Here is an 18,636-nt window from a genome sequence, read left to right as displayed (position 1 = left end):
GGTGTGAAGAGCAGGTTTTATAACACCAACCTTTGTGTAGTTCTCTTTTATAACTTTGGTCCTCAAGACCTGGTTGCCCTAAAAGATCTCATTGCTTTCTAAGAAATGTTTCACTTTTGTAGACTATCTGGATTTTCTAGTTGTTCTTAGCAGGCATGTTGTTTGCCACAAGCCAGAACTCCGTGTGTGTGTGTGCTTGTGTGTGTGCTTATGTGTGTGCGTGCACGCACAGGCATTTTGGTTATTCTATAAAGAGAAGCTTGAAAAAGGCTCATCTAACACCGACAGTCTGACATCATGGTGCCCTGAAAACATGAGAACGTTAGATTTTTTCAAATTATCTTGAAGAAATTCAGTGCCGGCTGGGATGGGCATCCCTGGAGGGGATGTTTGCCCAGTTGCGGGGAACCAGGGACAAGCAGCAGCCACGTGCAAGAGGTCAGAGGTTAGAAATGCAGACCCGGCAGTGAAAAAAATCAGAAGAGGGGAATGATCATGACATAATGGAGACGCAGGTTGAAGAGTACACTTGAAGTTGTGAGAAAAACTGAATTAAGCATGTGTGAGTGTTATGAATATTCAATACTTTGACTTGACACCTTTTCGAGGCTATTTTCTGAAAAGATGGAAGTATCAAATACTCCCACGTGCTTTTCTAATTATTTCCATAAAGTTTCACCTTCACTAAGTTACATCGCATCTGTGACTCTACAAGCTGAGGAAGTTGATGGCATATCTGCTGTTCTTTAAGAGGTTCCTTGAAGACTATTCTCACATCATCGAACAATTTTTTGCTCTAGGCAGGATCTTTTCAAAGTCTCCTAAAATCTCCGTTTTGTCTGCCGGCTGCTTTAGAACTCCAGCTGTCACAGTGCTCAGTCAGGACAGGATGAGAGAACCTGCCTTTGACAACCTGCCCATCTCTCTCTGTCTCCTTCCATTTCCAATCAGACTGCAACAACTTTCTGTAAAGATGGGATGTATCACTCACGTATTTAATTTCAAATCCATGCATGAGAGCTGAAACTAGGTGTAAAATCACAAGAAAAATAAACATTTTGTTATCAGTTCTTTTCTAGTCCCTGAACTCAATGATCAAATTATTTACTGATATGTTACTGGCATTTCTAAAACCATGTCCAACATGAAACACAATTCCTTTGCAGAAAAATTTTCATTTTAGTGTTCTCTTGTTTAAAAGGAAAAGATATCTTGCATCAATATTGCTAAGTTTATGATTGTATAAGACAGTGGAAATTACTGGCTGATTGCTCAAGAGGATTTTATGTGGATCCTGAGAGAGTTGTTCTGGTCCATGCCCATCAGCCACAGGATGTTTACTGAATACTTCCTGTGAGTAAGACATCACTGCTGGGGGAGCCATAAAGGAGATTGGGAGGCATGTGACATAGTGTTTGACCTCAAAAAGCTTACAAAACTGTCGCAGCTATAAGCCACAAACCATCAACTCATAAATACAACTAAAAATGGAAACACATAAATGGAGGAACAAAGAAAGGAGAGCTCATATGTGCAGAGAGTACTGACAAAATTATACACAAAGAACAGTATCGACAGTAAAAGAATGGTAGAAAGGGTGATTGTGGTGTAGATGGCGCTGTCCACAGTATATGAAAATGTGCCCCACCAGGTGGTCCTCCTCGTCTTTCTACCCCCGGGGCGTTCCGCTTCATCGCGCAATAGTAACCGTACATATGGATAAAAGAAAGATGTGTGAACTCAGTTCATAAGGCTTCTGGAGAGGGCATAAATATAAAATAAATGGTTCTTTGGGGACAAATAGCTTTAAAGTGAGTTAGCCTCAGCCTTAACATTCCTAACAGAGACAGTTGTCTGAATAGCTTCCATTTGCAAACCTTATTTAAGTGATTTCAAAGATTAGCTAGCTAACAATTAGCATATAAATCCTGAGTTAAGTCTTCACAAGGTAAAGCGATTGATTATCTCCATCACTGATTATTCAGAAGAATGCTGGAGAGAATGGATTCTAACTCACCTAATATAAGCATTAATAAAGGAAGAATCTGGAGGACAAATTGCCTGAAGCAGCCCTATCGGAGGGCATGGAGGGTTGGGAAATGGGAAGACAGAACTGGGAGGGGAGAGGATGACCTCACAGGAGATGCTGCTCTTGTACTCAGGACCGATCTTGTTCACATTCTGCTTTCAGGTAGCAAATTGGGATCTAGTGACTGTGACTGACCTTAGGTGTGGGGAGTATCCCCTGAGTGGGGTGAACAGAGGTAAGCACAATTGCTGGCTCCACCCATCACGTTGGTCCATGAGAGCCCACCGAAGTGGGGGAGGATTCATTAGGTGTCTCCCGGGCTCAAAGGTAAAAATGCAGTCGGGTAATTACTGTACGTTCACACTGCATTGATAACCATTTGTCCTAATCAGTCGAGGAAGCAATGACTCAGTTCAAAGCCATGTTTGTGCCTTGCCCAGAATCATGGGAAGGAGCTGAGGCACATATTCAGGGACGTGTGGGACACAATGACAACTTTGAACCTTTATGGGAAGAAAAGTCATCGTGTGTGTCAAAGGTGAGAAACAATGGCAAAGACATTTGGGGGGTCAGAGGCGGGAAGAGCACAAACTGGTGGGCAGCAGACATGGTGAAATTCCAATAGTGTTATTTTTGAAAGTCGGAAGGAAGCATCCAACCTGGCAGAAGTGTCTCCGGGGCCGGGGGTGAGGGCCAGGGAGGCTTTCCCCTGAGACTCCCACTTCCAGTCCCGAGAGTCAGCAGAGACTGAAAGTCATCACCGCTAATGGGCACCCTGAAGGTCGCCCCTCTTTTGCTTCATCGCTGCAGCTGTGGGAGAGGGTCTCCTGTGACAGCCTGTGGTTTTGATTTCTGCACTTCTGTACTGCAGACATTTTTATCAGAGAAGCCACCGTTCATGCTTCTTCCACTCCAGCACCCTCCGATCTACTGTTAGGGATGGCAAACACCTTTGCTTTTTAAGTTTTCTCCATTGGAAACAAACTTAGATGCTTTTGTACATTGGTTTTATGGCAAAGTTATTAGTCTTGAAAATGTAATAGTACGATCAAACTCGTTCGCTTGCCAGGTCACGCTAGAACATACAACCGGAAGGGATTTAAAGTATATAAAGTATATGAAAACGTTGTCATGAAAAGTTGATCAGTAAAGAAAGAACTCAACGGGAGAAGAGTTAATGTGTGCTCTTTGTTCATTCGGATAGTAACTGGCTTTTAAAAAAAGGTTGATTTTATTATTTCTATGATTAATTATGGTTAAGTGCAACTTATAGGATTTAAGGATTAATATTTTTCTTGAATTCGTTCTCAAAATGAAAAGACTTCAGTTTTAAAAGTAAAATGCAAAATAAAATCAAAATAATAATGACTGAGCTTTTGCTTAAGGAATCGTATATATTAGCCACCTTTTAAATTTCTATTTTTTACTAAGACGGTAGTACTTTGAGAGATCGAATATACAAAGACCAAACCATATACAAGAGCACAACTCTGACTTAGAATCTGCAGCTCACCAGCCCCACACCTACAGTCACCTGCCCAGGGGGTCCTCTGACCAGCCCGTCCTCTGCAGTCACGGCCCAGGGCCCAGCCTGCGGAGGTCACACGTGGTCCTGCAGTCAGTCCAGGAAGCCCAACAACAACCCGGTGACAGTCGACCAAGCGGCGAGGACTGGATCGTCACTGACGGCTGCCCTGAGTCTGTCCCCGCTTCCCCCGAGGACCAGCCAGAGACACCAGTCCTGAGGAAGCCCTTCTAGAGGGCACACGGCACCTGCCCCACCTCAGCCTCTGTCGGGGGGCAGCAAATACCAGAAGCCTTACCTTTCTCCACTATAAGTATGTTCCCACCCCTCCTCCTGCCTTGGAGACAGGCAGGTGTCTCACACAAACTTTTTTTATGCCACTGATCTGTGACGGCAAATTTCTGGAGACTTGGAGACTCTGCCAGACCAAGTGAGGCTGCCACCTTCCGTGCCGTAGCAGCTCTGAATAAGCGGCCTTTGCCTGCTCTCGTTTGGTTGGTCTTGGTTGAATCGCACAACGTAGATGTGTCGTGTCACATCTTCTGCCTTTATGTCAACATCTCCAAAAGGGTGTCTACAGTGGCTCAAATCCCTTTGATCCATTTCCACAGAAACGTGAGTGGTGTGGGACACAGTGCTGTAAAAGTGTGCCTGACGGGAGAAAGGCCCCAGCCGAGCCCGTCCTGTGTGTCAGGAAGAGCAGCCGGCAGAGCTCCCCCTCGGTAGGAGGGACATACGATCTCACCTTGGATGGTCAGCGCTCGCTTCTAATTTAAGGTTAAGCTGGGAGCTTCAGAACCACTGGGCTCACCTCCCCTCAGAGCACAGGTCCCTGCGGAACGTCCCGGGAAAGCTTCAGAGTACCAGATAGACTCTTCTTATTTTGATGGTTTCGAAGAAAAGCTGCCCCACCTCTTGGGTATCAATGACTGTCCCAAAGGGGACAGTTAGTCTAGGGCTGTTAGATCAACTAGATTAACTGTTAACCATTAGATTAACAAGAGGGCAGGTTTGGACTAGGTCCCGTCCCCGCACTGCTAGTATATGAAATGAAAGAGCTAATCAAAGAGGATCTATAGGGCTTCCCTGGTGGCGCAGTGGTTGGGAACCTGCCTGCTAATGCGACGGACACGGGTTCGAACCCTGGTCTGGGAGGATCCCACATGCCGCGGAGCGACTGGGCCCGTGAGCCACAATTACTGAGCCTGCGCATCTGGAGCCTGTGTTCCGCAACAGGAGAGGCCGCGACAGTGAGAGGCCCGCGCACCACGATGAAGAGTGGCCCCCGCTTGCCACAACTAGAGAAAGCCCTCGCACAGAAACGAAGACCCAACACAACCATGAATAAATAAATAAATTTAAAGAGGATCTATAGATTTTGGATCCTAGATGGGGTGTATGCTTGGCCAAGCTTACCATTACAAGAGTGGGATCACGTGTCTTGATTCACTTCATAGCCAGGGTTAAGAATCTGGACTCAAGAAATCAGCAAAACCCTGAACAAAATTTTCCATTTAAGAAGCGACACCTGGTGGCAGAACGAGAAACAGCACCCGCAGATTGACGAGACCCGATCTTGACAGGACTCTGGGCCTGATTTGGGACCCGGGGACCCTCCGAGGGGGAGAGAGACCCGGGAGACTCCAGTAAGCAAGTAGGAAAGCTAAAAGCTGTATCCACATTCCATAATGAATCTGGGGAACAGTTTATCCCATTTGCATGCAAATTCTCCTTTGAGGAGTGTTTCTCCAACTAATTATTAGCACTTGAGAATTTCTTTCTGTAAAGGCTACTCTAACTATGCATATGATTTAACAATAATCCAGTGAGTTTCAAAAGCAAAATAAAATGCATCCAGCTGAATGGCTTTATTAATAAAACCAGATAGAAATATTTTAAATTTATCTCATAATCAAATGTAACATTTATTTGGAGAATAATGGTAACAATTAATGATTACTTAGAAACTAACTTAGCCTTGTATTATCTATAAGGCCAAAATATTTCCTAAGCAAATGGATAAACTCTCAGAGAGAAAATGTTTAAAATGCTTAGGATAAATGCACTCGAGCTTTTTAGATTTGTTCATTTTCACATAAATCCTGCACGAGTTTTAAATCTAGAATAAAAAATCCATTTATTGAGTTACTTAAACACACTTGGCTTTGTGTTAATTGATGATATTGCTATGCAACAAAATTTTAAAATTTACCTGGAAAAATTGAAAGGTAAAGTGTTTAAAATTTTTTATAAAGATCTTTTAAACAATTTAACAGCTGATAATTGCAAACTATATACCAGGATACAAAATTCAATAATGTAAGCCCAACTCTCATGGTGTTTGCAGCTTCCCAAAGGCATGATAACTAACCAATTCACTACTGGAAATTAAAACATTGAAAAAAAGTGATACTTTTTAAAACGTGAGGTACAAGTAACTTTTATTTAAAGGAATAGAATAGTTCTGAAACTGATTCTTCAATATAGTAATTTAATCTCTATCAAAAATTCGCCATCATAGATCAACGGCACAAAAAAGGTTTATTTGAGAAATAGAATTAGAACAATTGGTTACAGGGGGAGGGAAAGTCAGGTTAAGTCCTTATTTCTTAATAATCACAGCTTTCCATGCTGATGAATTAAAGAGTTAAAAATTAAAGTCAACCTGCAGCTTAATTCTTTGTTGTGGGAAAGGGATCTGTCTTGTGCCTTTTGGATATTTTGTGGTGTCCCTGGCCTCTACCCACTAGGTGCCAGGAGCACACATCCCTTAGCCCAGTTGTGACAACCAAAAACATGTCAGATTTTGGCGAAAGTCCCCATGTGATAAAACTACCCCCGGTTGAGGACCTTTGCTTTATAGGAATAAAAGCATCTGCAATTTAAAAAGAACCTTTGAGGGTTTTGCTATTATCATCATCATCTATTAGAGATGAAAAAAAATTGAGAATGAATTAGATGAAACAGATAATGAATAGATGTATATTATTATAAACTGAATATGGAAGATTCTAGAAAATGTAAGCCTAAGATTTCTACTACATTGTTAGTATTTTGGTGTATTTTTTCCATTTTGCACTCAGTTCCTTTGAAACTCATCCTGAGTCCTGCCCCCTGACATGGGTGAGCCAGCACGAGCATAGGCAGAAGGAGGTGATGCGTCTTCAGATCCAAAGACAATGAGCTTGTGGTGGTCCCTTTCTCCTAAAGCAGCCGTGCGCAGCTTCATTCTAACCATACGATGCTTCCCTTGTTGCCACGATGGGAATGCAAACTTGTGTGTAGGAGCCATTTAGATTACTTCTTTTTAAGGGATTGTTTATTTAGGTGTGACTTACATGCAATAAAACACACAAATGTTCTGTTTGGTCAGTTTTGACAAATATACACACCACAGAAAACAAAATACAGAACATTTCTGTCAAGCCAAAAAAGATTTCTCATGCCCTTTTCCATCCAATACCCCCTCCAGAAGCACTTTATCTGATTTCATCACCGCAAGGTAGTTCCGCTTGTTGTACTGCTTCATAAAACAGATTCATGCAATATGATCTCTTATGTGCTTGGCTTCTTTGCTTATCAAAGTGTTTTGAAAACTCACATGTGTGATTGCATATATCTGTATTGCCATCCCTCTTTATTACTAATTAGAATTCCACTGTACGGAAAGACTACAATTGGCTTATCAGCTACCCTGATGGACATGTAGGTTCTTTCCAGTTTGAGGTTATTGTGAATAAGTCTTCTGTGGACATTTGTATTCAAGTCTTTTTCTGGACGTACGTTTTTACTTCTCTTGAATAAACCCTAGGAGTGGGATTGCAAGGTCTTAGGTGAGATGAGTGTGTAATTTTATAGGAAACTGTGGTATAGTTTCCAAAGTAATTTACCATCTCAAGGGCAATACATGAGAATTCCCTCTGCTCCTGTCCTTGTCAACATTTGATATTTCCTGTAATTTTGACTTTAGCCATTCTAGTACACATGAGATGTTATTTCATTGTGGTTTTAATTTGTACTTTCTCATTTACTTACTGGCTCTTTGTACATTTTCTTGTGAAGTCCTGTTCAAGTAACTTGCCCATTTTCTATTTATAGGGCTTTCTTTTATTGACGTGCAGTTTTTTAGATACAAGTTTTCCCCACTGTCTGAAAGTAGAGTGTTCCTATGAAACCTTTCCTAAGTTGAAATGGCCTAACGTGAAGAAACAGTTACCTTAGGATATATATTGCTAACAGATGCACAGAATAGAGGAAGGTAATGCTCACAGACACAGGTGAAAACTACGGCAGCCTGATGCTGAGATGCCGAGGGTGGTTCCCAGAGAAGGAGCTTGGCAGGGCCCCTCTCGGCGCTGCCTCTGTAACGATGCCTGCAAAACAAATGCTGAATGCCGTTTAAAATTTCTGCCTTTTTTCATAAAAGTGAAAATCCTCTTTGAATTTCTTTCATTTAGCAAAAACAGGCACTAACGCAGGTCTTTTATAACAGCGAAGTGGCGCAAAGCAGATTCGGAAAAGCGGGGATTCAAGGCCTGGTCAGATAAATGTGTCACAGATATTTTATTCTGAGACTGTGGATTGCCTATTCCTTTATTAGTGGTGAAGAGCAGACGCGTTAAATTTTGATGAAGATGAAATTATCCATTTTAATAGTTATTTGTGTGTGCCTGTGTGTATGTATGTGTATCCTAGAAATATTTGCCTAAACTAAAGTTGTGCTGTGTTTTTCGGGAAGCCTTTTGGTTCTCAAATGTATGTTTAAGTTTCTGATCCATTTCACATTTTTTTTATACATGGAGTGAGTTAGGGGTCCAAGTTAATTTTTTATTCCATACATGTAGGTAGTAGCCTGGCACCCTTTGTTTAAAAGACCATTTCCACTGAATCACTTTAGCACTTTTGTCAAAAATCAATTGGCTATATGTGTGTGTGGTTGTTGTCTTGACTCTGTTCTGCTGACCTGTGTGTCTGTCCTTACAACAAAACCACACTGCTGTGGTTACAACAGTAGGACAAGTCCTGTGATTTTGCTGCTCCTTTCCATGAATACTATTTATACTATTCCAGATTATTTGTATTTCCATACGTACTTTACATTCACCTTGTCAACTTCTCAGAAAAATCTGCAAGGATTAGGGTTGGGAATACTTTGAATCTATAGATCAAATTGGGGAGAATTGATGTCTTAAAAGTACTTATTAGTTCTGAACTATTTATAAGAATAAATATTTGTTCCTGCAAACTATGAACATAGTGTACCTCTTCATTTATTTGGGTCTCTAATTCCTCTTAGCCAGGTATTTAGAGTAATTCTAGTTATCCATTTTTATGCTACAAAAGAGGTATATTTTTAAACTTTTTATTTTCTAAATATTTGCTAGTATATAGAAATATAATTGATTTTTATAAATTGACTTTGTAGTCTATGATCTCAGTAAATTAATTTATGAGTGTCTGTAGTTTATTTTTACTAGATTCAGGAAAGTTTTCTATATACACAAATATGTCTTCTCTGAATAATGACAGTTCTACTCATTTTCCAAGTCTATGTTTTTATTTACTACTTGCTTATTTCATTGGCTAGGACTTCCTGTATCATTGTGAATGAAATGGTGAGGGTGAATCATCCTGTCTGGTTTCTGATATTATGGGAACACCATCCATGTTTCACCTTCAAGAAAGATGCTAGCTGCAGTCTGTGAAGATTCTCTTTTTTAGACTGAGAGCGGTGCTAAGATGTTTTATCATGAGGGGTGTTGAATTTTGCTAAAAGCTTTTTCTATATCTATTGAGGTAATCATGGAGTTTTTCTCCTGTAGTGTGTTAACATGGTGAATTATATTGATAATTTTCAATGCTAAACAAACTTTGCATTTCTTGGTCAAAACTCACCTGCTCATGATGTTACCTTTTTATACAGAACTACATTCAATGTGCTAATATTTTGCTATAAATTATTGCTCATATGTTTGGTGAATTTTTTTCTTGTAGTATTCTTATCCAGTTTTGATATCAGGATTATCTTAGTCTCATACAACGAGTTGGGGAGTACTATATTTTTTTGACAGAGTTTGGCATTATTTCTTATATTTTTTGGTAGAATCTACCAAGGAAGCCATTTGGGCTTGGACTATTGTGGAAAGTTTTTGTGACTATGAATTCAATTTCTTTATCTTTTTTTTTATTGTATCATTTTTTTTACATCTTTATTGGAGTATAATTGCTTTACAATGTTGTGTTAGTTTCTGCTTTATAACAAAGTGAATCAGCTATATATATACATATATACATATATCCCCATATCCCCCTCTTGCGTCTCCCTCCCACCATCCCTATCCCACCCCTCTAGGTGGTCACAAAGCGCCGAACTGATCTCCCTGTGCTATATGGCTGCTTCCCACTAGCCATCTATTTTACATTTGGTAGTGTATATATGTCAATGCTACTCTCTCACTTCATCCCAGCTTACCCTTATGAATTCAATTTCTTTAATAGGTACAGCTACTCAGATTTTTCTATTCTTTCTTGAATCAGTTTTGATAAATTATTTTTTTCAAGGACATTGCCCATTTCATCTAAATTTTCCCAGTTTATTGTCATAATTTTTTATAGTGTCATCATATTGTTTAAGGCTATGTGATTTCTGGAAATTTGCTTTTTTATTTTCTGATGTTTATAATTTGCATTTTCTATTTGTCTTGATCAATCTTGCTTGGAGTTAATCAACTTTATAATTTTGCAATACTTAATGTTTTGTAAAATATTTTTTTAAATTTCTATTTCCCATTTTATTGATTTCTGGTTTTATTATTACTTTTTTCTCCCATCCTTTTGGGCTTAATTTGCTCATTTTTTAGCTTCTTCAGTTGGAAGCTTAGTTTATACATTTTACATCTCTTTTCTTCCTTAAGTAAGCATTTAAAGCTCTATTTTTTTTTTCTAAGCCTGCTGTACCTGCATCCAAAATTTTTCACAGGCTGTGTTTATTGTTGGGATAAAAATATTTAATATTTCCTCTTGTGAGTTCTTCTTTGGTTGATGGGCTATTTAAGGTCTATTGCTTCATTTCTTAATAAAATGTTGTAATTTATTTCTAAAATAATTTAACATGATCAGAGACTATCCTTTGTGAATTCTATATTTTGAAATTTATTGAGTTGTTAAATGACTCACTATAAAGTTAATATTCCATGAGCCCTTGAAACAAAAATTGATCATACAGTAGTTGTTTGTAGTCTTCTGTAAAGTTCAAAAAGACCAAGTTGGTTGAAAGTATTGTCATTTTTGTTTACCTGTTCTATCAGTTACTGGAACAGAAGTTTTTTAAATCTCCAACTATTTTTGTGAATTCATCCTTTTTTCTTTTAGTTTTAGAAATTTGCGTTTTAGTTATTTGGAGTTCCGTTATAGGTGCATGCATATTTAGGACTGTTAATCCTGTGATAACCTGATAGTCACCTGTGAGATAGACTATTCGATTTTTAAAATGGAGTTTTTATGAAAAGTGATTTTCTAACCAAATTTAATGCAAATAGTCCATGTTAACAAGACATATAAAAAAAAGACATATGAATATAATTGACATTTTGATAAATGTAACTTTTATTAATAGTTATTATATAAACTACCAGTATTTTTAAGTATAATGCCACAACAGACATCTGTACCTTTTTATTTAAAATGTGTTTCTCATAAACAACATATGCCTGTGTTTAGCCTTTTCATCCAGTCCCATAACCTCTGCCTTTCAGCAGGAGCTTTTCTTTCTTCTCTATTGATTGCTTTTATGATGGGGTTGGAAGTTCATCTCCATATGTTTCCTATTTGTCCCATCCCTTCTCTGCTTCTCTGTGTTTCTGCTACTGTCTCTGTCCATATCCTTTCATCTCCTCTGTTAATTTGTTTGCTGTCTGAACTCTCCTGACTGTGCTATCCCACCCCTGGCCTCTAGCTTGGGCCGTGCACTAAAGAGGAGAGGCAGGTGGGAGAGAGCTGGAGTGAAGCAGGTCATTCTGTAGTGAGCTCCCTCACAGTTCAACACGTCAGGCAGGCCCGCCTTCAGGAGTTTAAGTTTGCCCTGTTTCCCCTCTTCTGTGTCTGTGCTAGATGCATGCCTCTTCTCAACAACTCTGCCAAGAATGAAGGCAGGTGTCAGTGTTGTTTCTCCCAACCTGAGCTGGACAGAAAATAGGTTGAAAATAGAAAATAAATTGGACTTGTGGGGCAATCACAAAGGATGTACCATTCATGTCTTTGGCTTCCCAGAAGGCGAGGAGGAAAGCATGGGGCTGAAAAAGTTTTGAAGAAATAATGGTTAAAAATGTCCTAAACTTGGCAAAAGACATAAACCTACAGATTCAAGAAGCTGAGTGAAGCCAAACAGATAAACCACACCAATGTCCATCATTTCCAGCTTAAGAAAAACAAAGACCAAGAAGAGATCTTGAAATCAGAAAGAGAGAAATGGCATCTTACCCACTGGGAAAAACTATTTGGATGACTGTGGATCTTATATCAGGAACCATGGAGGCCAGAAGGAAGTGGTGTAACATTTTCCAAGTGCTTAAAGGAAAAGATTCTGAGTCAGAATTCTATCCTGTGAAAATATTTTTCAGAAATGTAGGGAAACCAAGATGTTCCCAGATGGAGGAAGACTCAGCACTTGTTGACAGCAGACTGACCCTAAAATTGTGACTAAACAGAAGAGGGATGATAAAAGAAAGAATCTTGGGACGTCAGACAAGAAGAGAGAACAACTGAAAGAATAAACATAGAGTAAATATGAGTCTTTCATTCACCTTTTGAGTTTTCTAAATTATTTTTAATATTTGAAGCAAAAATTATAGTATTGTCTAATGTGATTCGTAATGTATATAGAGGAAATATTTAAGATACTTATATTTAAAATGAGGAAAGGTAAAGGGGTATAAAGAGAAATAATGTCTGTATATTTTACTCAAACTGGTAGAAAGTGTGACCTGATAGTTGGTGATAAGCTTTGTGTGTATAATGTAACACTTAGAGCAACTACTGAAAACGTATACAGAGACATAAATTCAAATACATTATAGACAAATGAAAATGGAAATCTAAAAATGTGTTCAAGAAACCCAAAAGCAGGCAAGAATAAGAAAACAGAAAATGATAAGACAGAAAGAATAAACAGAAAACATAACCATGAGATAATAAAGTCAAAATTTAAAGAAAATGCAAAAATGCTCTGCAAAAGACTCTGTCAATTGAATGGAAAACAAACAAACAAACAAAACAAACCAGGGACTGAGAGAAAATATTTGCAAACCGCATATAAGACAAAGGACTCACATCTTGAATATGTAAGGACATCTCAAAAGCTCAATGTGAAAAAGCAAAATCCAAATAGAAAGGTGGGAACAAGAATATTGTACTGAAGAAGATGGATGGCAAATAAGCATTTGAAAAGATGTTCAGCATCACCGGCTGTTAAGGAAACACTTATTAGGGCAATGATGCACTGTCACTAGGCATCTAGTAGAACAGTAACAGTAAAACCAGAGCGGGAACAAACGCTGGTGAGGAGGCAAAGAAACTGCATCTTCCACACTTTGCTGGCGTGGGTGTAAAATGGCACCCACTCTGGAAAACTGGTGGGGCAGGTTCTTAAAAGTAATAGACAGCTCCCATGTGACCAGGCAATCGCACTCTGTGGTGTGTATCCCAAAGAAATGAACACTCATGTCCACAGAAAAACCTCACAGCAGCTTTATTTTAACAGCTAAAAACTGAAACGTCAAAATTTGGTGAATGGTTAATAAGATGGTCGTAGGTTCATACCACGGAATGCCACTCAGCAATAAAGAGAAACAAACTATTGCAAGATGCTGCTTGGGTGGGTCTCAGGGCATTATGCTCAGTGGATAGCCAAAGGTTGCATACTCGATGATGTCATTCAAATAACATTCTTGAAATAACAAAATTATGGAGATGAAAAATTGGTGGTTTCCAGGATTTAGAGATGCTGAGGAAGACAACAGCTCTAAACGGGTAGCAGGGGAGGAATCTTGTGGTCCTGGAATGGTTTTGTATGTTGAGTGCATGGGTGTGATAAAATGACATGAAACTATGCATGCATGCTGTGCCTAGGCCGCCTTCCTAGCATGGATAATGCACCGTCACATGGCGCACACTCCTTGAGGGAGACCAGGTGGAGTGTGCAAAGCACCTCACTCTACTGTCTGTGCAACTTCCTGTGAACCTATTGTTGCTTCAAACTTAAAAAGGTAAAGGGCTATTTATAAAATAAATGTTTAAAACTACTCTCAGCTATCCAGCTGACTTTTTACACAGCGCCCCAAATTGTGACACTTTGGATAAAACAAATCATGCATTATTAAATGTCCATTTAATTTGACCCTTGTATGACTAATTTATTTGGATATTATTTTCTGGCTTTTCCTTTATATCAACTTCATGAAAAAAGTCTGGTAATGAATTACACCAATTTACAAATGAGAAGCTTAAGCAGAGAGAATCGAAGGAGCTAAGGAAATAGTGTGAAAAGACCCCACAAGAGACAATGGGATGGGCAGAGGGCTGGTGATTTGATGGAGCATAATTTGTTCAGAGCATAGATATGTATTGTTGGCATTTAGGCAAAATGGGGGAAACAGGAGAAAGTTATTTGCGCACAAAGAAATGGAGAGCTGGAGAAATAAATTGGGACTAGATTTTGGAAAAGCTAGTATACCAATCTAAAATCCTGCAATGCATCCGGATGAGCAGAGAACAGCTAGCGGGACTCTACCAGGCAATGCTGGGCTGGCTGGCATCTTAGACAGATAGTTCTGGTGTCGCTCTGTAGGGGAACACCCTTCTGCTCCCAGAGTCTGGAACGGTGGTGACAGGGCTTCAACAGGTGCAGACAGGAGGACTCGAATCCAGATAATAATCCATGTATAGTGTGACACTAATGTTCCGTCTCAGTGCAGAATAATTCTCTAAATGCTGGCCGACCCATCTTGACACTGAAGGGCGAAGAAGAATTGCAGAGAATGAAATGGACCACATGCAGTCAGTCCCATGGGAGCCCACAGAACTGTTTTCTCTGCCGTGATTCCGTTGTTCTCGGGGTCATGAAGCGTAAGATGCAGAAATAAGGGAAACAGGGTAAACAAATGCCTACTCGATTCAGCAAACTCCCTTATCAAAACTCAGAGTAGATGTGACAGCCCGTATTTTCAGGGCAGGACGGGTTTAATATGAACACCAACCGACCAGTGCCACGTACCTACCTGGTGGCAGATATGACAATCAGCCCATCAGTAAAGCCACTGTGGACCTTTAGCATGTTTCTATGTATGATTTCCCATAGAAAAATACATGCAAACATCTTCATCCAAATCGCTAGGGTCCATAACTGTCCTTGGGGACAACTGCCATTAATTTTACTAAACACTGGATGTCACTGTTGCAGTTTTATAATAAAAGGTAATTTATGAAAAAGAGCTTCCTAATCAATATTCTCAAAGTAGCTACAGAAACTAATTTACATCTTATATTTTTCATTGAAAAGATAGATGTATCCCCTTCAGAAAGGCTGGTTTCTTCATAGGACTTACCGTTTTTGAAGACCAGACCAATGCATGCCATGTTCTCCACACCAGCTACGACTGACATGAATGTCCATCAGTTCTGAAGTCCCCATTTGGCCATCAGACACCAACGTAACTAGAAAGCCCACGGAGATGGGGCAAGTTGCTTTCTGTGAAATCTGAAATCTGCCACGTGATGCTCTGTTCCTGGTTGAGCAGAGATTAACCCTTCCAGTCATCATCCTCTGCTTCTAAAATTACAGTGTGGTGTTCCCTGAAATGATTGATGTGAGCTAATTGCCTGTCACTTCATACCAGCTGAGAAAATAAGTTTGTGTCACGTTACTATAGTGACAGAAACCCAGCCGGCTGATGGAGGCAAGGTTCATCTTGCTTTCTCAGATTTGGAATCAATGTTGGTGCCGAGACTTCTTTTAAAGAATCAAGCTGTCAGAATGTGTCAGCATTTCCACATTATTTGCTATATTTGGTAATTAGCTTTCACATAGCAGAGTCCATTTGTGAGGTAAACTCTGGTAACCTGAGAGTAACCTGTGAGACAGGCTATTTGTTTTTTTAAATACAGATTTCATGAAAAGCAATTTTCTAACCAAACTTAGTGAAAATTGTCTATGTTAGCAAGACATATCAATATAATTGGCATTTGATCAATTTAACTATTATTAATAGTTGTTATATAGGGCTTCCCTGGTGGCGCAGTGGTTGAGAGTCCGCCTGCCGATGCAGGGGACGCGGGTTCGTGCCCTGGTCTGGGAAGATCCCACATGCCACGGAGCGGCTGGGCCCGTGAGCCACGGCCACTGAGCCTGTGCGTCCGGAGCCTGTGCTCCACAAGGGGAGAGGCCCGTGTACCAAAAAAAAAAAAAAAAGAAGAGTTGTTATATACACTAGTGGTTTTTTTAAGTATAATGCCACAACATACATTTCATTAAAACTATGCTGAATTACATGAATCATTATTTGATAATTTAGAAAACGTTTCAATGTCTTTTAGTATCTGAGGTTCATACTACTAGCACCACTTATAATGGAGAGACACACTTCTTCACATATAACTGGCTTTTCTCTCTCTCTTCAAAAGCACTACATACTTGACATCAAATGCATGTGTAAGACACAGTCTCTTGTTAGTCATTTACTAGCAAGAAGATAAGAAACTCATGCATAAATGGCTCCGATACCAAGCTATACATTGGTGAGGGGGATGTTTCAGGCCAAATTTCTCTAAATATTTTTTTTTTAATATCTATTTTTAAAGGTGGAGTTGGGTGAGTCTTCAAAATAGTAGCATAGATCCCAGCTTTGATGGATAAGAGATAGACCTTCACAAAACATTAACCAAAAAAAAAAAAAGAAAAACCAAAACAGCGTGAGCAAAAACACAGGAACAAGAAATTATAAGTTTTGTAGGACTATAAGAACTGATTTTGTCTCAGGTATATGGAAAAAGTAGGAAAATACTGAAGATAAGAAAGGAAAGAAGAAAACTTGTTTGTTTTTGTATTTATCTTACCATAGGAATATAAGTGAATAATAAATATTTATAACATTAATATGTGAATGCCTGAATGGCTAAATGCATACCTTTCCTTTTCTAGAAGTGAATTTTACATTTTTTCATGCCAAAATTTGAAATCAGTTCTTTCTTGATATCTGATAAAAATAAGTTGACGATTAATATGCGATGAAAATTAACTAAGATGCTTAGTTCTTTATCATCAGCAATTACTAATTATTTAGTAGCTGTTGACTACATAAGCCTACAGAATTTAAATAGAAGACTTAACTCATAATAAAGAAGCAATAATTTCATTTGGGCTCACAGCTCATAATAAAGAAGCAATAATTTCATTTGGGCTCACAAATAACTTTGAAAAAAAATAGGTGGAACTTCCCTGGTTGTCTGGTGGTTAAGACTTTGCCTTCCAATGCAAGGGGTGTGGGTTCGATCCCTGGTAGGGGAGCTAAGATCCCACATGCCTCGGGGCCAAAAAACCAAAACATAAAACAGAAGCAATATTGTAACAAATTCAATAAAGACTTTAAAAATGGTCCACATCAAAAAATCTTTAAAAAAAAGGAAAAAAATAGATTGATTTTTAAAAATGTATCTACCTGTGATAAATAATCCCACAAGACTCTCTCATTATGGAAAATGGAGTTCAACCACAGGACTCTGTTTCCCACCAACACAGGAAACAAATTTTTTTTTCTTTTTAAATAATAGATTTGGACTTAAAATAATGGAAAAGCTGTAGTCCTTTTAAAACTTTATGTGAATTTTCTTTCATAATAAATGGGTATCCTTCACAATACGGCGAGTACTGATTGTTAAGAGAATAAAACAGTTCTAATTAAATGGAAGTATTTTGCATTTATAAGTATGTAAATGAATCATGCATATTGCATTGAGTGTGGCTTAAGTGCACATCATACTAGGTTGAGCTGTGAATTTATCATTTCAAAATATGAATTTATTTTAATAAATCCTTAAAATTTTCATATTCAGATATAAAAAGTCTTTCTGTTTTTGTTTTAACCAGTTTTATATTTTTAAGTACCTAAGATAATGGAGAGAGCACTGTACCTATGACATGAAGTGAAATTTCATTGTTATCTCTTACAAAGTGTTTATTATAGCTGATTTTCATGAATAAACATTTATTTTGAGACAAAATTTGAATGAGAGAAATAAATCCCCATTTAGTCACAACCATTTTTATAGCAAATTGCTTTTTAGTCTTCAAAATCTTTTACTAGAACCAGTATAAAATTCCAAAATTAACTTTTTTCTGAGTTTATTTTTATTTACATTTTGTACCTAGTTTGCTATTGATAATATTAATGAGAAATGAAATTAAAATGAAAAGCTAAATTAGGAGAAGAAGATTTAACAGAGTCTATAGTTAATATGCAAAATAATTCATTCACTTTTACCGAGGTTATCCTCTTAATTTTTCTGACCCTGTCAAAAAATTATTTCAAGTTGTTGGTTGGCTTTAACCAGGCTCCCACCAAGGGTCACGTGTTTTGTTTGGGGGTTGTGTCTCCCATACACAAGCACTGGTATTTCATGCCTTAACTTGTTGAAGACATCAAGTCAGCCGTTTTTATAAACTATCCCTCATTCTGTTATGTCTGTTGACTTCCTGCTGTTATATTTTTAACTTGTTCTTTATCACCATATTTCCTAGTTTAGACGTCAGCTTTTTAAATACTTCATAGATGGCAGAATAGCAGGAGGCACTGACTGTCTAACTGGCCCATTTTTAGTGATACTATGTTTGACTCATTGGTCCAGGTGCTGAGAGCAAATCCCTCAGTTGTGGACTTTCAGGGATGGGGTCACCATCAAAAGAGGCAGAAACAGAAAAGGGGTCGCTGGTTACCACTGAGGAGTGTGAATGTGGGAAGAGACAAGGAACCCCAAAGAATATATTGTTATTTCATTTTATAACCATTCATACTGTTTGCCTTTTTATCACCAT

At 38.6% G+C, this 18,636-nt stretch overlaps 1 long non-coding RNA gene across 1 annotated transcript; it reads right to left on the bottom strand.

The window, feature by feature from the left end:
• Positions 1-14,421: 14,421 nt before the first annotated feature.
• On the bottom strand, positions 14,422-16,801 carry LOC141277476 (uncharacterized). Its single transcript, XR_012328917.1, has 3 exons — positions 16,733-16,801; positions 15,155-15,263; positions 14,422-14,560 (listed from the first exon to the last, which is right to left on the bottom strand). It is a non-coding gene; the product is annotated as an uncharacterized lncRNA (long non-coding RNA).
• Positions 16,802-18,636: the final 1,835 nt, after the last annotated feature.

This window comes from Tursiops truncatus, chromosome 21 (genome assembly GCF_011762595.2).
Source record: "Tursiops truncatus isolate mTurTru1 chromosome 21, mTurTru1.mat.Y, whole genome shotgun sequence".
Taxonomy (NCBI): domain Eukaryota; kingdom Metazoa; phylum Chordata; class Mammalia; order Artiodactyla; family Delphinidae; genus Tursiops; species Tursiops truncatus.
This window is presented reverse-complemented; position numbering and strand designations above follow the sequence as displayed.